Source organism: Schistocerca serialis, chromosome 8, assembly GCF_023864345.2.
Source record: "Schistocerca serialis cubense isolate TAMUIC-IGC-003099 chromosome 8, iqSchSeri2.2, whole genome shotgun sequence".
Classification (NCBI taxonomy): domain Eukaryota; kingdom Metazoa; phylum Arthropoda; class Insecta; order Orthoptera; family Acrididae; genus Schistocerca; species Schistocerca serialis.
Window position 1 is genome coordinate 164,358,009 of NC_064645.1, and position 24,996 is coordinate 164,383,004.

General features: G+C 51.2%; 1 pseudogene; it reads left to right on the plus strand.

The window, feature by feature from the left end:
- The first annotated feature begins 596 nt into the window (after positions 1-596).
- LOC126416902 (PHAF1 protein CG7083-like) overlaps positions 597-24,996 on the plus strand; it is a 73,449-nt pseudogene continuing 49,049 nt past the window's right edge.

Consider the following 24,996-nt stretch of genomic DNA (forward strand, 5'->3'; position numbering starts at 1 on the left):
TGTTGTGGAGGATCTATTTTGTAGTGGAGGATCTATTTTGTAGTGGAGGATCTATTTTGTTGTGGAGGATCTATTTTGTTGAAGTTTTTGTTGAGTTGTGTGTGGTTGAGATTTTTTATGTTGCATTTGGTTTTTGTTTGCGGGTTTTTGTTTTGGGGTGGGGGGGGGCGAGGTTGGATTGGTTGGGGTGGGGTGTAGGTGGTTTACTATTTTTTGTGTGTTTTTCGATGTATTTTCGTCTTTATAATAAGTAACGACTTTATATCTGACATATTGGAATTTTCGTTTATGGTTGCTTCCGCCATATTTGTGACGTCATGGGTCAAAGTAGACGGGTGGTATCGGACGCTTCCGTATTTCCACAGACTTTACATTTTATCAGAGGGACACCACATACCGTGCCTAATCAAGGATTTGGCATAGGTAAAACGGCTCTAATCCAGCTGACCAAAACTCTTACCCCTGGACATACAATCTATCGTGATATTTTCTGCAGTCTGAAGCTGGTATGAGAAGAATACCCAAGGACGGAAGACTCAAAACTGACAAGGAACTTACTATGGCAGGCTGAGGGTCGTTACATACGCCTGTCCATTATGACTGAAATGTGTGTAATTAAATGGATGCATAGAAAGAGCAATGGTGATGTCTTCTGCCCATGGTATCAACCCATCAGGTAAGTGCTTACGGTTCAGCAAAAAGGATAACACATAGATTGAAGTCACCAGACCAATGGCCATCCAGTCACAGTGCTATAATAGGGGACGGGGGATTGGGCCTTTGGGGGTGGGGGGGGGGTGGGGAGTGGACCTTGGAAATATGGAGGTCAATCGCGATTGGGGACCAACATATATAGGCCGAATCGTTCGCAGCATAGAACAGTAATCCTGCAAGTTTACTAACTTCTAAACGGATTCTTAGGACCACTCATTAAACAGTTAATTACAGCGAGTGCCAGATCAAACATAATTCCATAAACGAAAATTTAAACCATAATAGTTTTCACGAAACTTTTCCTGACAGTACGCAATACACGTTTCGTCATCGGTACAACGATGTTAATACTTTTACAAGTTAAGAGTCTAGCCAAAAGGAAGCAAAGGTAAGATGAAAGAACCGCCAGCAGAATGTGTCCTGGCTACGAAGGAGACATTTTCTCTACCCCCATTCTCTGAAGAGTCACGTCCTGTACATAATTGAGAAGCTGTAGTGCTACCTGACGGCAGTCAGTATGGAGCTCTTACACTGAGGAGGAATAGGCGTTCAGATGGGAGAGAGATGTTGCTGTTGCTCGTTTCAGTGTTGAACAACCAGAAACTTTCATCAGAGGTAGAGGTCGTTTGGTAGCTCCATGGTTTCTTGACGATGCTCTGTCTGGAAGATTTTGTTTTTCAGCATTCCAGGTGAAAGACGCAAAACAGAGTTTGAGGTAGCAGAGAGTAGGCTATAATATATATATTCTCAGATCCATTATTTGTAAATTACGAACTGTTACTTGCTGAAATTAACGCACCATAGTAAGAACAACTCCTCTGCCCTAACCTGCTACAGTGCAATTTTAGGTAGTCAAGTAGTAAATTAAGTCAGCTGTTTTACGTCAGCTGTCAGGTTTCTCCGCTCCACAGATCGCGTTCCCCATACAACGGAGGGACATGAATCGCAGAATTATTCTTAGAAATGCATATAGCTAACATGGTGTTGTAAAACTAATTACGTAATTGTTAAAGGATGAGTATTCAAGCTTTTTAAGCTGTATAGAATACAGCCTTTAATGAAGAGAGGCCTACAGGTAAAAATTTGATTGGAAACTTGGAACAACAGTTTTCTTAATGTAGCCAGATCTACTGCATGAAGCCAAATAATGAACTCCCGCTGAACAACTGCCTTCTGGAATAGTAAGGCGCTGCACAAATGCGAAGCAACTGGAAGCTAGAATACAAAAAACTTGAAACTCACCCATTATAAGATGGTGAAGAGAGAATGCTGGCAGGCGCCAGCCCCAACTGAGTACTCAGCAGGGTGTTGATTAGTGAAGAGGTATTCTGCACATCGTACAAGGGCAACGTCAAGCAGCACTTTCCGTACGTAATGCTACAGTCAAGAGTAGTAACGTGATAACTCGAGAAAAACTGTATGACGTCCTAACAGCTGTGTAGGACATGGAAAGAATCCAGGGCTGACGAGAGTACTTAAAACGAATTAGTCTATTGCCCACGTAAGAAAAAAACGAAAGGCTTCGACAGCAACAAGCAGTACTACACCATATGAAGTGGCTGGGGAATGGAGACAGGGGCTTTAGTGACTGGTAGACGCTTGCGCTGAATACTTTCATTTTAAACCTTAACAGCAAGGTAGGTCCGCCCATGTCTTGGGGATCTCAACTTCCTGCTTCCAGATCGCAGATCGTGGGCGACGACGCCACTGCAGTGGTGGAAAGCAACCACAGGAGAGACGTAGTTTACGTAGGAACATACAAGTAACATGGCCTTCCTAACAGACTACAGCAAGGTTATAACTGCCACAGGTGGCTAAATTTAAATATTAAGTATCCCATAAAACAGGAAGGTAACCAACACGTCAACACCGTACAAGAATAAATACAGGTAAACGATAATAAGTTTTAGCTCACGTGCAGCCTGTTCATTGTGCCTGCAGTAATTAAATTTCTGATATCACCACCCAGCACCAAAAACTTTGCTGCAAGATGACGCAACTAATACCTACTCCACAGCGCAAATTACAGTTCTTAACTGAAGACAAATATTGGTAAGCAGACCCGTACTACCCCTTTATGGCTAGTTTTCACTTAGCCCATCTGGGACTCTCCTGCCTGTCCTCTGGTACCATTAGCCTACTGCACTGATATTTTCGTTACTTTTAGGGGATAGCCCCCGTCTTCCTTAGCAGACTTTATTTTGAGTCAAATATTTGTTACGGTACAACTTCAATCGGAACTAGGCAGTTGTCTTACCAACACTGCTCTCCACTGAAACGTTTTGCTCTAAAGCGCATACTGCGTAAGATGCATTGAGACGAACAAGGTGATTATATCGCATACAGTAAATCATGTCGTGCATGGCAACGAACCAACACAACAGACAAGAATTCCACCACAAACTGAAGGATAGAATAAAACAGTCGCATCTGAACAACGAATTTTTCCGTCTACTGCCACTCAACAGCTCTTAAGATTTCTCAGCACAAGTGAAATTTGATAAGACAAATCCAAGCAGCAATCCAAGATACGTAAAACAGAATCCAAACAATGTCACGTACCTCACTCTTACTACTCGCATCGGACCTCGCCCGGATGACAGACCGGAGCACACTTGCCAACAGTTCCGTGTCAACACAACGTCGCAAGTTTCTGAAATAAAGACGACCAATACTATCGTGACGTTGCGCTTCTACGATATGCAGGATATATCTTCACTGATCGGCAGCCTGCTGAGTACTCACAGCGACCGCAATCGAGGAATAGAATACAGTTGTGATGCGAATGCCTACGATACGTGATCAACAGCGGAGAGTACAAACAGACAAATGCGACCAACGGAGAAACGCAACTTAGATTCTTGAATCAGGCAATAAATCAACGAAACCCAAGTCATGTAACTGTAGAAATGACTATCTAAAGAACCCGATTTCACACAAAATGATTTCACTGTGCTCCGGAACATGCACTCACCCGCACATCGACTGGCATGCGACCAAACTAGCGCAGTTGTGGAAATCACACCATTAAACGAACTACTTCCTAAGACGTGATCATACCGCGCTCCAGGAAAACTTACTGAAGTACGCATTAACAGCCTTGACGTGGAGCACCTCGGAAACATACCTCATGTACACAAGTCACAGCCAGCCGCAATCACCTTCGGACCCCTTCATACACATGCCTGGTTGTACTGAATCCGCAAGTGCACTCTCCTACAGCAATCAGCACGACGTATACATACGCCATGGACGACGTCAACGGTTAATCGTAAGGTACACGGCTCGGTAACGTGGGAGGCGATGTCCACTAACAGCCGCTTTCACACCAGTCAGCGGGACAGTAGAGACAGAGACTGGTCGGCTCTGTCTCGGTCCGTCTACCGCTCCATGGAAAACGACCGCCAGGGCTCGCCACAAATGTAAACAGCGCAGCGCTACAGCGCTACCGGTTGAGGCGGGAATTCAAATCCTCTCAAATGCTGAGCACTGGGCCAGCACCAACGTCATATGTTGCAGCTGCTGCTATACCGGCACCGAAACCAACACCCCAAGGCCAAATTAAATCCAATATACAACGAAGTACACACATACTGTTTATGAAACCAAGTAAATGCGAAGATTCTAATAAAAATATCAATGATAATTCTGGAAAGAGTGTTAACCAAAAAATTGACAATATATGAATCATCGCAATTTGTACTGCAAAAATGCACACTTCGTAGAAACTGAAAAAAAATAAATAAACAAGACCTTGAGAAATTCTTAAACAGTACCAGAACAGAGGAGAAGTTCGCTTGTGAACTTAAGGGAAACTTAGTTTGTGAACGTCCCAGAAAACGAATTTTAATGACAATATAGGTTGGTTGGGTGGTTTGGGGGATTAAAGGGAGCAAACAGATACGGTCATCGGTCCCTTGTTCCAAAATTTCAAACACCCACATAGAATAAAAAGGAACAATGGAAAAGACGACAAACGGCACAGGATAAGAAGGACTTAGACAGACACCAGACAAAAGGAATTAAAATCACACAGAGTATGACAGTGGTTGGCCCACCATAGAGACAAAAAGAAAAGCCAACCGAGAAACACAGTAAAAAGTCAGACTAAAATCGTAGGCCACAAGCTAGAATCAACACAAAAAGACATATACTTTCATTAAGCGATAAAAGCCCCCTGCCCAATTAAACGCAAAACTAGATGATAATATACTGTATGACATTATTGGATGATATCACTCCTCGCTGCAGTGGGTAAAAACTGAATTCTTGTGTGTACCACATATAGCTACAAGCGAGTAACCGTCGTACATTGTGCATTTTCGAGCTGCAACATGATCTTCAGGAAGCAGATGACCTCACTGAGTGCATTTCTAGTCAAAATAGTGAACAGAGCATGTCAACAAAACTGTGTAAGTCAATCAGAGTTATGATTTAAGTTAGGTTCAGCAGAACGGCATACAGTTCCCCATGTTGTCGAAATTCCAGAAAATATCAGAAAACAAATAGTCAAGACTAGGAGAATATACAGTAGCTGCAGTTCTATATTTATTGAACATCATGTAGCACTTCCAAAATACACCATGTCTGAGGATTACTCACATGTATCCATGTGATCGAAATAAGATTTCACTTTTTGCCCAATGCAGCAAGGAGGGACTTTATAGAAAAACATGTCCTACTGGAAGGAAACCACCAGACGGTCCTTTGAAAAAAAAAAGAATGTGTAAAACTCTTGAGAGGCAGTTCCTCGTGTACACAACGTTTTTCAAGCGTTGAATGCGAAGAAGCGATTATGGCAACGCTTAGTAGGATCTCCAAGTACATACCACCTAACAAGATGCAAAGGGACGCAGAGCGAAGACAGAGACTACTATCAACGCAGGACTTCCGCAAGTCAGAGGTTCTCTCCCTGTTAGCGTTTCGGCGAAGATGAATGAAGAAGTCGCGTCGGTAGAGAGTCCATCGCATGCTTGTCGGTCGTGAAGGAAGACGTCCACCAGTTAATACCCAAAATAGGATAGACATTAAGATCTATAAACATAACTCCCTCATCCTCTGTTAGAAATCTAGCAGATCATGCTTGTGAACTACGTAATAATTACTGTGTATGTAATGAGTTCGTAAGAGTTTCTAGACCACATATCCACATCTATAACGGTCACGCTTAGGAAACTTGTGCTGTCTGGGCATCCATGTGGCACCAGCAGCACATCGCCATCTTTGAAGACTTACACGTAGACTCTTTCAGATCATCTGAACAAGGGCTCAGTGATCCCCATACTTGTTTGACACATTGGACGATGCCAGCTGAATGCAAACAGGGAAGTTTATTTCATTTTGAAAAAAAAAAGAAAGGAGAAATAGTGGTTATGTAAGGCAGTGAAGTGTTCGAAGCGTCGCAGCTTGGCCCAATAACCGTTACTACCCAAAGCAATGCGTAATGGTTAATTCAAAGTAGATTATATTAATTACAGAAGTTTCACGGTCGTACAAGAATTGAGTAAATTGGCAGAAGACAAGGAGGATGTTTATATCAATTTCATGCAACTGCCCAACGCATCCTTCGACTATGTCTCTGGTCTTCCTGTAACTGCACAGATAATTTCACGGGATAACATTCATTCATATCTCTGCCATAATAATTCTCAAAAAGTTACTAAAACAATTAACACCGTTTTTCACAGAACACGTAACTGTTGTTTGAACTCACTTCTATGAAGCTATTTGGTACTGAATTAGCTTGTATTATCAGTTTAGATTACTAGCAGGTGACTACTTAATTCATCTGAGTTGGGTTGTAAAACGTTTAGCGATAAAACACTCATTACAATGGACAGTAACGCCAAGTCCCTCCTTTTTGCGGAGCAACATCAAGGGCGACTGTGACATCGCGTCTGAAGTTGTTTATGGAGTTGCGGTCATTCAACCTCGAACTTATAGATGCAGGCTGTGGTTAGTTGGTTGGTTTGTGGGATTACAGGGACCCGACTGATACGGTCATAGGTCCCTTTTTCCAAAACTTAAAAACACCCACACAGAATAAAAACGACAAAGGAAAAGACGACAGACGACACAGGACGAGAAAGACTTAGACAGAGGCAAGACAAAAGGAATTAAAATCACAGAGTCCGGCAGTGGTTGGCCGACCATACAGACAAAAAAAAGGAAAACCCAACCACCGCTAGACACACTAAAAACTCAGACTAAAATCGTAACCAAAGGCCAGAATCAATACAGAAAGGACAAACACTTAGATTAAGTGATAAAAGCCCCCTGCCCGAATAAAACGCAAAACTAAGCCTGCAATAGCAGTGTCATCTCTTAAAAGAGCAGTGAGCGTATCAGGCAGCGCAAACGTCTGACTAAGCACAGCTAAAAGGGGACACTCCAACAAAATGTGGACCACCTTCAAAACGGATCCGCAGTGACAGAGGTAGGTCCTCACGGCGCAATAAGTGGCCGTGCGTCATCCGTGTGTCCCCAATGCGCAGCCGGCAGAGTACAACAGACTCGTTGCGAGACACATAGCATGGAGTTTATTGGGGGTGGTCAGATCGCGCTATTCAGAGTCCCAAAGCGCGAAAACGGCGGCGTAAGAATGCTCGCAAATCAGTCTCCGAGAGGCCAACGTCCGGAGGTGGTTTACTGGTGGCCTATTTGGCCACGCGATCTATATGTTCATTGCCTGGTATCCCAACATGGCCTGGGGTCCACACCAAGACCACAGGACGACCGCAAATGCAAGAGTATGGAGGGACTCCTGGATAGCCATCACCAGACGAGAGCGAGGGAAACACTGATCGATAGCTCGTAAACCGCTCAGGGACTGGCTGCAGATAACGAAAGACTCACCTGAGCAGGAGCGGATATATTCTAGGACACGAAAGATGGCGACCAGCTCAGCAGTGAAAACGCTTCAGCCAGCCAGCAATGAATGTTGTTCGTCATGATCCTCTAGAGTGAGAGCACAACCAACACGACCAGCAACCATTGAACCGTCAGTGTAAAAAACTCCAGAGCTCTGATACGTGGCAAGGATGGAAAGAAAGCGGTGGCGGAAGGCCTCAGGAGGGATGGAGTCCTTCGGGCCCTGTGCCAATTCGAGCCGAAGGCAAGGGCGGGAGCGTATCAGAGGTGTACACAGAGGGGCCCAGAAAGGAGGTGGAAGAGGGAAAAACCCCAAGCCCAGAGAGAAGCTCTCTGACGCGGACCGCGACGTATAACCCGCCCAGGGCCGACGTTCTGGGAGATGGACGACCGACTGAGGTAACAGGAGACGATAATTAGGATGCCCGGGCAAGCTACAAACATGCGAAGCATAAGCGGTCAGCAAACGTTGGCTCCGTAACCGCAGCCTTGGCCGCGGCATCTGCAGCTTCGTTCCCAGGGATACCGACATGGCCAGGAACCCACATAAAGCTAACCAGAGAACCGTCGTCCACCAGCTGCTGAAGAGAGCGTTGGATCTGGGGCACGAGAGGGTGAACCAGATACGGATCACTGAGGCTCTGGATGGCGCTCAGGGAATCAGAGCAGATTATATAAGCAGAATGTCGGTGGCGGCAGATGTAAAGAACAGCCTGGTAGAGAACAAAGAGGTCAGTTGTGAAGACCGAACAATGGCCATGGAGCCGGTATTTGAAACTTTGTGCCCCGACAATAAAAGAACAACCGACCCCGTCATTGGTCTTAGAGCCATCTGTATAAATGAAGGTCATATTAATGAACTTCGAACGAAGTTCGACAAAACGGGAGCGGTATACCGAATCGGTGGTAACCTCCTTTGGGATCGAGCTGAGGTCATGGTGAACGCGGACCTGAGCCTGGAGCCAAGGTGGAGTGTATCTCTCGGCAACTCTAAAGGTTGCAGGGAGTGAAAAATCAAGGTGTTGAAGGAGGCGGCGAAAGCGAACTCCAGGGGGAAGCAGGGCAGAGACATACAACCCATATTGACGATTGAGGGAGTCGTCAAAAAAGGAACGATAAGACGGGTGGTCGGGCATTAACAGTAGCCGACAGGCATACCGACAAAGCAGTATATCGCGCCGGTAGGGCAGTGGCAATTCACCGGCTTCAGCATGAAGACTCTCGATGGGACTAGTATAAAATGCTCCGATCGCAAGACGTAAACCCCGATGTTGTATGGAGTTGAGGCAGCGGAAGATGGACGGCCGTGCAGAGGAGTATACAAAGCTCCCAGAATCCAGCTTGGAGCGGACGATCGACCAATATAGGCGAAGTAGGACGGTTCGATCCGCTCCCCACGATATACCACTGAGAACACGGAGGACATTTAGAGAACGGGTACAACGGGCAGCCAAATAAGACACATGTGGAGACCAGCTAAGTTTCCTGTCAAATGTAAGACCTAAAAATTTTGTTGACTCCACGAATGGGACCGAGTCGTAAGGACGGTGGGAGAAACTCTTTGTAGCGCCAGAAGTTAATACAGACCGTCTTCTCGGCAGAAAAACGGAAGCCATTGGCGACACTCCAGGAGTAAAGATGGTCAAGAGAACGCTGAAGACAGCGCTCCAGGAAACATGTACGCTGCGTGCTGCAATAGATGGTAAAATCGTCCACGAAAAGGGAGCCTGATACATCAGCTGGGAGGCAATCCATTATTGGATTGATCGCTATGGCGAAGAGAGCGACGCTCAAAACTGAGCCCTGTGGCACCCCATTCTCCTGGCGAAAGGTGTCCGACAGGACAGAACCCACACATACCCTGAACTGTTGGTTGGTTGGTTCGTTTGGGGGATTAAAGGGACCAAACTGCTACGGTCATCGGTCCCTTTGTCCAAATACAAAGAACACCCACAGAGAAGAAAAACGAGGAACAGAAGAGACCACAGACGATACAGAACAAGAGAAACTGAGCAAAGACAAGACAAAAAGAACTAAGACCGCACAGAGTTTGATGGTGGTTGGCCGACCATAGAAATAAAAAAGGAAAAGCCAACCACTTAGAAACACATTAAAAAATCAGTTTAAAATCATAGGCCAATGGCCAGAATCAACACAAACCAATAAAATAAAGCAGAAACACTCAGATTAAATGATAAAACCCCCTGCCCGAATAAAACGTAAAACCAAGTCAGCCATAGTGGAGTCGTCTGTCAAAAGGGCAGGGAGCGTAGCAGGCAGCGCAAATGTCTGCCTGACCACAGCTAAAAGGGGGCAGGCCATCAAAATGTGGGCCACTGTCAAAGCCGCCCCACAGCGACATAGAGGAGGGTCCTCCTGGCGCAGTAAATAACTGTGTGTCAGCCGGGAGTGGCCAATGCGGAGCCGGCAAAGAACTACTGAGTCCCTGCGAGTGGCTCGCAGGGACGATCGCCACACAGCCGTCGTCTCCTTGACAGCACGGAGTTTATTGCGCATTGTCAGTTCGCGCCATTCATCGTCCCATAGTGCCAAGATTTTGCGGCGGAAGACTGCCCGCAAATCAGTCTCTGGGAGGCCAACTTCCCGAGATGGCTTACTGGTGGCCTCTTTCGCCAGGCGGTCAACATGTTCGTTACCCAGGATACCGACATGACCGGGGATCCACACAAAGACCACAGAGCGGCCGCAACGGGCGAGAGTATGCAGAGACTCCTGGATAGCCATCACCAGACGAGAACGAGGGAAACACTGGTCGAGAGCTCGTAAACCGCTCAGGGAAACGCTACAGATAACGAAGGACTCACCTGAGCAGGAGCGGATATACTCTAGGGCACGAGGGATGGCGACCAGTTCAGCAGTGTAAACACTGCAGCCATCCGGCAAGGAACGTTGTTCGGAATGGTCCCCTAGAGTGAGCGCATATCCGACACGACCAGCAACCATCGAACCGTCAGTGTAAACAACACCAGAGCCCTGATACGTGGCCAGGATGGAATAAAAGCGGCGGCGGAAGGCCTCTGGAGGGACTGAGTTCTTAGGGCCCTGTGCCAAGTCGAGCCGAAGGCAAGGGCGACGAACACACCATGGGGGTGTATGCAAAGTAGCCCGGAAAGGAGGTAGAACAGTGAAAACCTGAAGCCCATAAAGAAACTCTTTGACGCGGACCGCTATTGTACAACCAGACCGGGGCCGACGTTCTGGCATACGGACGACCGACCGCGGGAACAGGAGACGATAGTTTGGATGCCCGGGCGAGCTTAGAACATGGGCAGCATAAGCGGCCAGCAAACGTTGGCGTCGGAACCGCAGTGGAGGTACACCTGCCTCCACTAGTACGCTGTCCACAGGGCTGGTGCGAAAAGCACCAGTGGCAAGGCGTATCCCGCTGTGGAGAATTGGGTCCAGCACCCGTAACGTAGATGGGGATGCTGAGTCATAAGCCAGGCTCCCATAATCCAGATGGGACTGGATTAACGCCTGGTAGAGCCGCAACAGGGTAGAGCGGTCGGCGCCCCAGCGGGTGTGGCTCAAGCATCTCAGAGCGTTTAGATGCCGCCAACACGTCTGTTTAAGCTGCCGGATATGAGGCAGCCAAGTCAACCGGGCATCGAATACCAACCCCAAAAACCTGTGGGTCTCCACCACAGCAAGGAGTTCGTCGGCAAGATAAAGCCGCGGGTCAGGATGGACTGTTCGGCGCCGGCAGAAATGCATAACGTGGGTCTTGGCTGCCGAAAACTGAAACCCATGCGCTACAGCCCAAGACTGCGCCTTACGGATAGCGCCCTGTAGCTGACTTTCAACAGCTGCAATGCCAGTAGAGCTGTAGTAAAGGCAGAAGTCGTCAGCATACAGGGAAGCGGAGACAGAATTTCCCACGGCCGCAGCAAGCCCGTTAATGGCTATTAAAAACAGACAGACACTTAAAACAGAGCCCTGTGGCACACCGTTCTCCTGGACGTGGGAGGAACTATACGAGGCCGCGACTTGCATGCGGAAGGTACGACACGACAGAAAATTGCGGATAAAAATCGGCAGAGGACCCCGAAGGCCCCATCCATGAAGCGTAGAAAGAATGTGATGACGCCATGTCGTATCGTACGCCTCCCGCATGTCGAAAAAGACAGCGACCAGGTGCTGGCGGCGGGCAAAAGCAGTACGGAAGGCCGACCCCAGGCTCACCAGATTGTCGGTGGCGGAGCGGCCTCTACGGAACTCACCCTGAGACAGAGCCAGAAGGCCCCGAGACTCCAGTACCCAATGCAAGCGCCGGCTCACCATCCGTTCAAGCAACTTGCAAAGAACGTTGGTGAGGCTAATGGGACGGTAGCTGTCCACCTCCAGAGGGGTCTTTCCAGGTTTCAAAACGGGGATGACAATGCCTTCCCGCCATTGCGACGGAAACTCCCCCTCGACCCAAAGACGGTTGTAAAGATCGAGAAGGCGCCGCTGGCAGTCCACTGAAAGGTGTTTCAGCATCTGACAGTGGATGCCATCTGGCCCAGGAGCAGTATCAGGGCAAGCAGCTAGGGCACTGCGAAATTCCCACTCACTGAATGGAGCATTGTAAGATTTTGGGTGGTTGGTGCGAAACGAAAGGCTCCGACGTTCCATCCGCTCTTTAATGGAGCAGAAGGCCTGGGGGTAATTCGCAGAAGCGGAACTCATAGCAAAATGCTTTGCTAAGCGATTTGCAATGACGTCGGAGTCAGTACAAACGGCTCCATTCAGTGAGAGCGCAGGGACGCTGGCAGGGGTCCGATAGCCGTAGATGCGTCGAATGGAGGCCAATGGTGGACCCATACCGCTCCCAGCACTCCTTCTTGCCTTGGCGGATGAGGAGGCGGGCCCGCGCATGCAGCCGTTTGAAGGCGATAAGGTGGGCTAAGGAGGGATGTCGCTTGTGACGCTGGAGCGCCCGTCGGCGACCTTTAATCGCTTCAGCGATCTCAGGGGACCACCAAAGCACAGCCTTCCGCCGAGGGGACCCAGAAGAACGGGGAATGGCAGATTCGGCGGCAGTAACGATGCCGGTGGTGACCGATTGAACCACCGCATCAATGTCATCAGTAGAGAGAGGCTCAAAAGCGGCAGTGGAGGAGAACAAATCCCAGTCAGCCTTATTCATAGCCCATCTGCTAGGGCGCCCAGAAGAGTGACGCTGTGGTAGTGACAAAAAGAGCAGAAAGTGGTCACTACCACACAGGTCGTCATGCACACTCCATTGGACAGACGGTAAGAGGCTATGGCTACAGATGGAAAGGTCAATGGCGGAGTAGGTGCCATGCGCCACACTGAAGTGTGTGAAGGCACCATCATTTAACAGCGAGAGATCGAGCTGCGACAATAAATGCTCAACGATGGCGCCTCGACCTGTGGCCACTGACCCACCCCACAGAGGGTTATGGGCGTTGAAGTCGCCCAATAGCAAGAAAGGTGGCGGCAATTGGGCGACCAGTGCAGCCAGGACATGCTGCGAGACATCACCATCCGGAGGAATGTAAAGACTGCAGACGGTAACAGCCTGTGGCGTCCACACGCGTACAGCGACAGCCTCTAAAGGCGTCTGGAGAGGGACAGACTCGCTGTGCAGAGTGTGAAGGACATATATGCAGACGCCACCAGACACCCTTTCATAAGCTGCTCGGTTCTTATAATAACCCCGATAGCCACGGAGGGTGGGGGTTCACATTGCCGGAAACCAAGTTTCCTGCAGAGCAATGCAAAGGAAAGGATGAAGGCTGATAAGCTGGCGGAGCTCAGCTAGATGGTGGAAGAAACCGCTGCAGTTCCACTGGAGGATGGTATTGTCCATGGCGGAGAAAGGCGTGACGGGTCTGGGAAGGCAGATTACGCCGCTGGGTCACCTGCTGCCTCCGATTGAGCACCCATGCTAGTGTTATCCATGGCGTCTGAGGGACCGGCAAGATCGAGGTCCTCAGCAGACGCCAGGATCTCCACCTCGTCCTCAGACGCAGAGCTGGAAGGTGGCGGTCGGGTGGCTGCCACCGCGAGTTCCTTGGTCTTAGAGCTCTTCTTCTTTGATTTCTCACACTGCTCCTTGGGTTTAACAGGCTGGGAGGGCTTCACCGATTCAGTCTCCAGGACTGAGGAGGATGGTGAAGCCCGTCGACCAGCTGATTGCGGGCACTTACGCCACTGTCGGTCGTCAGCCTTCCCACTGGTGGAAACCTGGGAAGGGAGGGACCCGAGGGACCCCTTGCGAGCGTGATGAGCCGAAGAAGTTGGACACTTCTCTGGCTTAGAAGCAGGGACGGACGTCCCTGATGGGGGGGATGGTGTTGCCCCTGAGGTAGGTGGCGCAGGAGCAACCCGGTGGGTAGAGCCCCCCACTGGCAAGGGGGCAGGAGGAGTTGTACCACTCAGCGATCCGGCCGGAAGTCGCGAAACTGATGGGGCGAGCACAGGTGTTGTAGCAGCGGTGTAGGATGATGTCATTCTCACGGGATGTAATCGGTCGTATTTCCGTTTGGCCTCAGTATAAGTCAGTCGGTCCAGGGTCTTATATTCCATGATTTTGCGTTCTTTCTGGAAGATTCTGCAGTCTGGGGAGCAACGTGAATGGTGCTCCCCGCAGTTGACACAGATGGGAGGCGGGGCACATGGAGTATCGGGATGAGATGGGCGTCCGCAATCTCGACATGTGAGGCTGGAAGTGCAGCGGGAAGACATATGGCCAAACTTCCAGCACTTGAAGCACCGCATCGGGGGAGGAATATAGGTCCTGACGTCACATCGGTAGACCATCACCTTGACCTTGTCTGGTAACGTATCACCCTCGAAGGCCAAGATGAAGGCACCGGTAGCTATCTGATTTTCCTTCGGATCCCGATGAACGCGCCGGACGAAATGTACACCTCTGCGCTCTAAGTTGGCCCTCCCCACGGGCGCCACCCAGCCGCAGCAATAGCCACCTGGCAGGACGGCCATTGCCGGGAGTCCTGATGCCCCAAGGAGATGGGCATCTACTCCTTGGCATACGTGGGGAGTTAACGGCGCAGGCATCAGTAGAGCGATCCCTGTGTTGTCAGGGGGCTACAACGAAGAGGGTACATGGCGGCCCCACCACAACGGGCTTGCTACCGTGCTGGATCTTAGGTGCAAAACTGTCCAAGGTCGTCGTCGCAGTTAAAAGAAACACTGCAGATTGCAGCGTGGGAATCGCACCCAGGGACGGATCCTCGCCCAAGAGATGGAAAACGAGCGGGACCCCAGTGCAACGACGAAAAAGCCGGCTAAAGGTCTCAATGCACGACGGATACAGTGCACCATGTAAGGCGCCCTTGCCCAATTGGCTCGCTCTTCGGAATAATATAGAAAGATGGAGGTCAAACCCGAGAGGGGACCATCACATAAGGCCGAAACATTTGAGACTCCTTTTAGTCGCCTCGTACGACAGGCAGGAATACCGCGGGCCTATTCTTATCCCCGAACCCGCAGGGGGGCCCTGAACTGTCGATCCATTAAAAAGGAACGAATAAGGAGGCGACAGCGAAGGCCCCATGTACGCATGTTGCGGAGAATGCCCGCCCTCCAACAGGTGTCGTAAGCCTTCTCCAAATCAAAGAACACAGCCGCGGTTGGGCGCTTCCGCAATAAGTTATTCATAATGAAGGTCGACAAGGTAACCAGATGGTCAACAGCAGAGCGGCGCCTACGAAATCCACATTGTACATTTGTAAGATTCGAGCAGCCATACCAAACTAGAGTGAACCATGCGCTCCATCACCTTACAGACACAGCTGGTAAGCGAGATGGGTCGATAACTGGAAGGCAAGTGCTTGTCCTTCCCCGGCTTAGGAATCGGTACAACAATAGACTCGCGCCAGCATGCGGGAACATGTCCCTCAATCCAGATGCGATTATAAGTACGAAGAAGGAAACCTTTACCCGCAGGAGAAAGGTTCTTCAGCATCTGAATATGAATAGAATCAGGCCTTGGAGCGGAGGACCGTGACTGGCCAAGTGTGTTTTCGAGTTCCCGTATGGTGAATGGGGCATTATAACTTTCACGATTCGAGGAGCGGAAGTTACGTGGCCTAGCCTCCTCTGCCTGTTTTCGGGGGAGGAAGGCAGGGTGGTAATGAGCGGAGCTCGAAACCTCTGCGAAAAAGCTGCCGAAGGCATTGGAGATATCCTCAGGGGCCACAAGGACGTCATTCGCGACCGTCAAGCCAGAAACTGGTGAGTGGACCTTAGTGCCAGATATACGGCGCAGGCTACCCCAGATAACAGAAGAAGGAGTAAAACTGTTGAAGGTGCTTGTGAAAGCAGCCCAGCTGGCTTTCTTGCTTTCTTTAATAATACGACGGCACTGCGCACGTAATCGTTTATAATTGATACAATTCGCCACTGTAGGGTGGCGTTTAAAGGTGCGTAAAGCACGTCGACGAGCACGTAAAGCCTCTCTACATGCTGTGGTCCACCAGGGGACCGGTACGCGACGTGGAGAAGAAGTAGGGTGAGGGATGGAATATTCAGCTGCAGTGAGAATGACTTCCGTGAGGTGTGCGACCTGATGATCGCACCTTGTGAAGGTTTGATCCTGAAAGGTCGCCGTGGAAGAGAAGAGCCCCCAGTCGGCTTTGGAGATGTTCCAACAAGTTGAGCACGGAGAGGGGGTATGATGCAGGAGATGGATGACACACGGGAAGAGGTCGCTCGAATATGTATCAGAAAGTGCATACCACTCAAACCGGCGTGCAAGTTGGGTAGTACATATAGAGAGGTCTAAATGGGAATAGGTGTGAGATGTTTCCGAAAGAAAAGTAGGGGCGCCAGTATTGAGGCAGACAAGATTGAGCTGGTTGAAAAGGTCTGCTAACAGGGAGCCCCTCGGGCAGGATGCTGGAGAGCCCCAAAGGGGATGGTGGGCATTGAAGTCTCCAGTTAACAAAAATGGTGCAGGTAGCTGAGCAGTAAGTTGCATCATGTCTGCCCTGGTAACAGCAGACGATGATGGAGTGTAAACGGTACAAATAGAAAATGTAAAAGTGGGGAGAGTAATTCTGACGGCAACTGCCTGCAGGCCAGTGTGCAATGTGATGGGATCGTAGTAAATATCATCCCGGACCAGCAACATAACCCCTCCATGAGCCAGAATACCTACCACAGGGGGTAGGTCAAAACGCACAGAGGTGTAGTGTGCCAAGGCAATTTGATCGCATGGGCGGAGCTTCGTTTCCTGGAGGGCTACGACGAGCGGACGGTGCAAGCGGAGCAGCAACTTCAAGTCCTCTCGGTTGGAGCGAATGCTGCGAATATTCCAGTGAATAAGTACCATCCTGAGAAGAAAAGGAAGATGAATGAAGGGGTCACCTCGAAGGCCGCTGAGGGCCTGGCTTCGAGCGAGTACTGCCGCCGCTATCAGTAGGCGGACAGTCATCGTCCATCGGTTCTATAGGTTCATCGGCCATCTCGTTAAGATGGCCGGGAGGAGGAGCTTCCTCCGCCGGTGAACGGCCAGATGTTAGGTTACCAGCGGTGCGGCCAGGCGAAACGGATGACGGCCTGGGGCGGCAACCGCTGGGTGGCGCAGGAGAAGAAATGCGCCGTGGAAGAGAAGGAGAACTGTGCTTCCTATGAGCCTTCTTGGAAGGTCTTTTAGTGGAAGTACTGGTCGACGGCTGGGTGTGCGAGGGACGTAGGAAGTCTGCACGGGACGGTTCCTTCTTGAAGGCCCGTGCATCTGATTTCTGGGTCTTCGTCTTGGCAGAAGCTGATGAAGGTGCTTGTGTTGGAGGGGTGACGGGAGGAAGAGGAGACGTCGACCGCGCGATCTTAGCACTGGCCGAACGGACGACCGTGGTGCCGAAGGTCATATCGCATGTCTGCGTCGCCACCTCCCTGGTAGTCCGAGGAGAGGCGAGGACAGTACTGTACTTTCCCACTGGGAGCAGCGCGGGCTTCCTACTAGCAAATAGCTTGCCAGCAGCCGAGGTGGACACTTTCTCTTTGACCGAATTTCTTGGATACAGCGTTCTTCCTTATAGACAGGACAGTCGCGGGAGGACGCTGCATGGTCACCCCGACAGTTCACACAACGAGGAGACGGAGGTGGACAGTCACCCTCATGGGAATCCCTGCCACAAGTGACACATTTAGCTACATTGGCAGAAGACTGGCGAGTGTGATTTAAACTCTGACACTGGTAGCAGCGCGCGGGTGTCGGGACATAGGGGCGAACAGAAATAACCTCGTAGCCCGCTTTGATACGCTACGGCATCTGAACACTGTCAAAGGTCAAGAAAAGTGTCCGGGTCGGTACAAGGTCATTGTTGACCTTTTTCATGACCCTATGGACAGCCGTTACGCCCTGCTCAGCGAGGAAAGACTGAATCTCCTCGTCAGTCAATCCGTCAAGTGATCGAGTATAGACCACACCACGAGACGAATTCAAAGTGCGGTGAGCCTCCACCTGGACAGGGAACGTGTACAGGAGTGTGGCCCAAAGCAGTTTTTGTGCCTGAAAGGCGCTCTCAGTTTCTAGTAATAAGGTACCGTTACGCAACCTGGTACATGATTTGACAGATCCGGCTATGGCATATGCCCTTCTGGATAACGAAAGGGTTGACAGAGGACAAATCCTTTCCATCCTCAGATCGAGAAACGACGAGGAACTGTGGGGTAGGCGGTAGTACTTTTGTCACTGGTGGCTCGTCAAGTTTCCGTTTTTGGGCAGAAGTCGAGAGAGATGGAGTGAAATCCATTGCAGAGGAATCCCCCATGATTGCCAGCGTCTCCGATGGCGCGCTCCTTCCTTGTGGGGACCCTCTCAGAGGGCACTCCCGCCTTAGGTGAATGTTTACACCTCAGGTCACACCTCCGGAGAAACAGACGGAGGGACCAATCGGCATGGTCAGAAGGTATCAGCTCAGGCAATCACCCCTCCCTGGGCCTGGCCTTTACCAGGGGGTACGTGCGTGCCTTACATGTCTACCCAGGGCTGGGAATTACGCGTTACCCCGTCACCGGCCATGCGTGCGAACGCGTGGGTCGGCCTTCAGGCACGCACAGGGAGGAAGGAAGAAGAGGAAAAAGAAGAGAGAGAGGGAGAGAGAGGACAGACTGTCTCAAACGCCGAGGCGGAGACCAGAGAAGGCAAGGAGAAGAAGGCAAGGAGAAGAATACAAGGGAAAGAGTAAGGAAGACAGTGAGATGGAGAAGAGCAAAGAAAGGAACCAACCAAAGGAAGGAAGAAACGAGTTGTGAAAAAACAAAATGACCGCAAACAGAGGTCGTGGAACCGTCCGTCTCCGGACGCAGGTGCTAACTACCCCCTTGAGGGGGAGGGACTCCTTTTAGTCGCCTCTTACGACAGGCGGGAATACCTCAGGCCTATTCTAATCCCCGGACCCGCAGGGGGGACACGGAGGGTGATGCAGACCCATAGGCCAGGCTCCCATAATCAAGCCTGGACTGCACAAGGGCTCTGTACAATCGCAACAGCGTTCGGCGATCTGCAACCAAAGACGTGTGGCTCAGGCAGCGGAGGGCGTTGAGGTGTGACCAGCACTTTTGCTTCACCTGAGTAATATGAGGAACCCATGTGACCCGGGCATCAAAGACGAGTCCTAAGAAACAGCAAGTGCCCACCACTTCAAGCAGGTGGACGTCGAGGTAAAGTTCAGGATGAGGGTGGACCGCCCGATGCCTGCAGAAGTGCATAACTCGAGTCTTGGCTGCAGAGAACTGAAAACAATGAGTCAGAGCCCATGACGCTGCCTTGCGAATGGCTACTTGCAGCCTGCGTTCGGCGACTCCCATAGTCGTGGAGCTAAATGAGATGCGGAAACCGTTGGCATACAAAGAAGGAGACACCAATGACACCACGGCTGCAGCCAGACCATTAATGGCCACTAGAAATAGGAGACACTCTACACCGAGCCCTGCGGGACCCCATTTTCCTGTGTATAAGAGGAACTAGAGGTGGCACCGACTTGCACCCGGAAAGAGCGGCGCAATAAAAAGGTTTGAAGAAAAGCCGGGAGCCAACCACGAAGACCCCACTCATGCAACGTAGCAAGGACGTGATGCCTCCATGTGGTGTCATACGCCTTCCGCAAATCAAAAAATACAGCAACGAGATGCTGACGTCGGGCAAAGGCTGTACGGATAGCTGATTCCCGCCGCACCAAATTGTCCGTGGCAGACCGGCCCCGGCGGAAGCCACCCTGGGATGGAGCGAGGAGACCACGCGACTCAAGTACCCAACACTAACGCCACCCCACCATACGTTCGAGCAATTTGCACAAAACGTTGGTGAGGGTAATGGGACGATAGCTGTCCACCGCCAGTGGGTCCGCACCGAGCTTCAAGATGGGGACAATAAGACCCTCTCGCCATTGCGACGGGATCACGCCCTCGCTCCAAATGCGGTTCAAGATGGTGAGGATGTGTCTCTGGCAGTCTCTAGAGAGATGCTTCAGCATCTGTGCGTGGATGCAGTCCGGTCCTGGTGCTGTATCAGGGCAATCGGCGAGGGCAGCGAGGAATTACCTCTCGCTGAAAGGAGCATTGTATGTTTCAGAACGACGCGTGTGGAAGGAGAACGGCGTCCGCTCGGCGCGCTCCTTTAGAGAGCGAAAGGCGGGGGGATAGGATGCAGTCGCGGAGCTCTGAGCAAAGTGCGCGGCAAGGCGTTCAGCAATGGCGGCAGCGTCCGTGCAGGCAGCGCCGCCCAAGGAGAGCCCAGGGACACCCATAGGGGTCTGGTACCCGTAAATCCGCCGTATCCGGGACCACACGAGCGAGGGGGAGACATGGGAGCCCAAGGATGAGACATACCTCTCCCAGCACCCCTGCTTACGCCGTGCAATAAGACGACGGGCGAAGGCACGGAGCCTCTTAAAGGTGATGAGAGTCTCAAGAGACGGGTGCCGCCTATGACGCTGGAGGGCCCGCCGACGGTCGCGAATAGCCTCAGCAACCTCCGGCGACCACCAGGGTACAGACTTCCTCCGAGGGAGGAAGGCCAGACGAACAGGGGATGGCAGCCTCGGCCGCTGAAATGATGGACGTGGTTAAAACACGGACCACCTCGTCAATGTCACCCTGTGGGGGAGACTCAATGGTTGCAGCGGAAGTAAAAGCCGGCCAGTCAGCTCTGTGCAGAGCCCAGCGGGGCAGGCGCCCAGAAGAATGACACTGGGGCAGTGACAAATAGATGGGAAAATGGTCACTACCACACAGGTCAGGATGCACTCTCCAGTGGAGGGATGGGACAAGTCCAGGGCTGCAAATAGAGAGATCGATGTCCGAGAACGAGCCATGGGCCACACTGAAATGCGTGGGAGCACCGGTGTTCAAGAGGCTATGGTCGAGCTGAGCCAACACATGCTCCACGGCCCGACCGCGGTCATCGGAGACAGTCCCACCCCATAGAGGGTTGTGGGCATTGAAATCGCCCAGCAGCAAAAAAGGTGGCGGCAGTTGGGCTATCAGAGCAGCCAGGAAATGCTGCGTGACAGCACCATCAGGTGGAAGGTAAATACTGCAGACGGTAATAGCCTGTGGCGTCCACACCCAAACAGCGACAGCCTCTAAAGCTGTTTGTAGAGGTACAAACTCGCTGTGAAGAGAGTTAAGGACATATATGCAGATGCCACCAGACACCCTTTCATAAGCTGCCCGGTTCTTAAAATAACCCCGATAGCCACGGAGGGCGGGGGTTCGCATTGCTGGAAACCAAGTTTCCTGCATTGCAATGCAAAGGAAAGGGAAGGATGACGGCAGATAAGTTGGCGGAGCTCAGCTAGATGGTGGAAGAAACCACTGCAGTCCCACTGGAGGATGGTATTAGCCATGGATAGGAAAGGCGTGAAGGGACTGGGGAGGTAGATTACGCCTCCGGGGCCCCTGCTGCTACTGAGTCACCACCTGGACAACAGCTATCTATTGCATCCGAGGGACTGGCGAGATCCATAACCTCAGCGGACGCCAGCATCTCCAACTCATCCTCAGACGCAGAGCTTGTAGGAAGCGGTGGAATGGGTGCCACCGCACTGTCGGTAGCCTTGGGGAGTTTCTTCTTCTTCTGCTTCTCGCGCTGCGCCTTGGGTGGTTTCGGCTGGGAGGGCATCACTGGGTCAGTCTCAGGGACAGACGACGACTTTGTGTCCCGACGATCAGGGACTGGCGGTTGTTTGAGCCACTTGCGGCTGTCGGCTTTGGAACCGGTCGGAACGGGCGAAGGGAGGTCCCCAAGGGACCTCTTCCTTACGAGAGTAGCCGAAGAAGTCTTACGCTTCTCCGGCTGGGAAGGGGGAACTGATGTCCCCGATGGGTGGGGGGGGGGAGGGGGTGTTGCTCCTGAAGTAGATGGAGCAGGAGCAACAGTGGGTTTAGTGCCCCCCACCATCAAGGGGGCAGGTGTGGGACTTCGACTCAGAGAGCTGACTGGAGCGGATGGAATTGTAGAAGGAGTGACAGTTGCGGCATAAGAAGCTTTTTTTTTTTTGTTTGTGGTTTTAGGGCACAAAACTTCTATGGTCATTAGCACCCAGGCATAAGAAGCTGTCATGCGCACTGGATGAAGCCGATCATATTTCCGCTTCGCCTCAGTGTACGTCAGGCGGTCGAGAGTCTTGATTTCCATGATCTGCCACTCCTTCTGCAGAATCGGACAGTCTGGCGAGCAAGGCGGATGGTGCGCACCACAGTTCACACAGATTGGAGGCGGGGCACAGGGATGATCAGGATGGGATGGTCGACCGCAATCGCGACAGACGAGGTCGGAAGCACAGCGTGAAGACATGTGGCCGAACTTCCAACACTTTAAGCACCGTATCGAGGGAGGGATATACGGCTTGACATCACAACGGTACACCATCACCTTGACCTTCTCAGGTAACGTGTCACCCTCAAAGGCCAAGATGAAGGCACCGGTGGCAACTTGACGATCCCTCGGACCCTGGTGGACGCGCCAGACGAAATGGACACCTCGGCGCTCCATGTTGGCGCGCAGCTCGTCATCGGACTGTAAAAGGAGATCGCGGTGAAAAATAATTCCCTGGACCATCTTTAAGCTGTTATGTGGGATGATAGTAACAGAAACATCCCCCAACTTCGTACAAGCCAGCAAGGCTCGTAACCGGGCAGAGGATGCCGTTTTTATCAACACCGATCCAGACCGCATCTTGGACAAGCCCTCCACCTCCCCGAACTTGTCCTCTAAATGTTCGACAAAGAACTGAGGCTTCACAGACACAAACGAGTCCCCATCAGCTCTGCTACAGACGAGATACCGGGGCGAGTATCTTTCTCTCTCATTCACAGCCTTTCGTTCCTCCCATGGTGTGGCGAGGGAGGGGAACGATTTGGGGTCATACACATTAGCCTTAAAGTGAGCTTTGGAACGCTTAGAGACTGCTGACGGCTGGCCGCCAGCGAGAGATGATGTACCACGCTTCATTGCCGGGCATCCGCCCTGATACCACCTACTCCAACCAAGGGCCCTCCCCACGGGCGCCACCCAGCCACAGCAAAGGCCACCTGGCAGGATGGCCAGTGGTGGGAGTCCCGATGCCCCAGGGAGATGGGCATCTACTCCTTGGCATACGTGGGGAGTTAACGGCGCAGGCATCAGTAGAGCGATCCCTGTGTTGTCAGGGGGCTACAACCAACAGGGTACATGGCGGCCCCACCACAACGGACTGGCTACCGTGCTGCATCTTAGGTGCAAAGATGTCCAAGGTCGTCGTCGCAGTTAAAAGCAACATTGCAGAGTGCAGCGTGGTAATCGCACAAAGTGACGTATCCAAGCCCAAAAGACGGAAAACGAGCGGGACACCATTGCAACGACGAAAAAGTTGGCTAAAGGTCTCAATGCACGACGGATACAGTGCACCATGTAAGGCGCCCTTCCCCAATTGGCTCGCTCTTCGGAATAATTTAGAAAGATGGAGGCCAAACCCGAGAGGGGACCATCACATAAGGCCGAAACATGTGAGACTCCTTTTAGTCGCCTCATACGACAGGCAGGAATACCGCGGGCCTAGTCTGATCCCCGAACCAGCAGGGGGCTGAAAACGGAAGGTTGACAGGACCTACATGTAAGGAGGGCGGAAGAAACTCCTTACGTCGCCAAAAATTAACACAAACGGTCTTACTTGGTGAAAAACGGAAGCCGGTTTCGATGCTCCAAGAGTGGAGGCGATCGAGACATCCTTGAAGACGTCGTTCAAGAAGGCTGGTCCGTTGAGAGCTGTAGTAGATCGCAAAATCGTCCACAAAGAGGGAGCCCGAGACATCAGGAAGGAGACAATCCATAATTGGATTTATGGCAATGGCAAACAGTACAACACTCAGCACGGAGCCCTGGGGTGCCCCGGTTTCTTGAGAGAAAGTACGAGAGAGAGTAGTGTTCACCCGTACCCTAAATGTGCGCCCTGCCATAAATTCGCGAAGAAAAAGGGGCAGCCGGCCTCGAAAGCCCCAAGAGAACAGTGTGCGGATGATGCCTGTCCTCCAACAGGTATCGTATGCTCTCTCCAGATCAAAAAATATTGCAACTGTTTCCGGAGAAAATTGTTCATGATATAAGTGGAGAGAGCAACAAGATGGTCAACTGCAGAACGATGCTTTCGGAATCCGCATTGGGCAGGTATTAAAAGACTGTGGGATTCCAGCCACCACGCTAAACGGTAATTCACCATACGCTCCAAAACCTTACATACACTACTCGTGAGAGAAATGGGGCGATAGCTAGAGGGGAGATGTTTGCCCTTTCCAGGTATCGGAACAGGAACGCCAATTGCTTCCCGCCATCGCCTGGGAAAGGTACTGTCGGTCCAAATTCGATTATAAAGGCGAAGGAGGTAACGCAGACTATGGGTTGATAAATTCAGCAACATTTGGACGTGGATACCATCCGGTCCTGGGGCGGAGGGGGCGAGAAGAAGAAAGTGCATGTTTTAGTACCCGCATGGAGAAAATAGTACTGTAGCTTTCGCGATTTTGAGAGGAGAAAGCAAGAGGTCGCACTTCCGCTGCGCGTTTCTTCGGGAGAAACTCTGGCGGGTAATTTGAAGACTTCGAAATCTCAGCAAAGTGCTCATCCAACGAGTTAGAAATTGCGACGGGGTCCACTAATGTATCATGCGCGACAGTGAGCACAGAGACGGGGGAGAAACTAGGCGCGCCTGAGAACCGTCGAAGCCGACTCCAAACTTCCGTGGAGGAAGTGAAGGTGTTAAATGAGCTAATAAAGAATTTCCAGCTTGCCTTCTTGCTATCGCGGATGACACGACGGCATCGCGCATGGAACTGCTTAAAGCGGATACAGTTGGCCAAAGTAGGACGGTGGCGGAAAAAGTGGAGAGCACGTCGCCGCTCACGTAGTGCATCACGGTATGCCTCGTTTCACCAGGG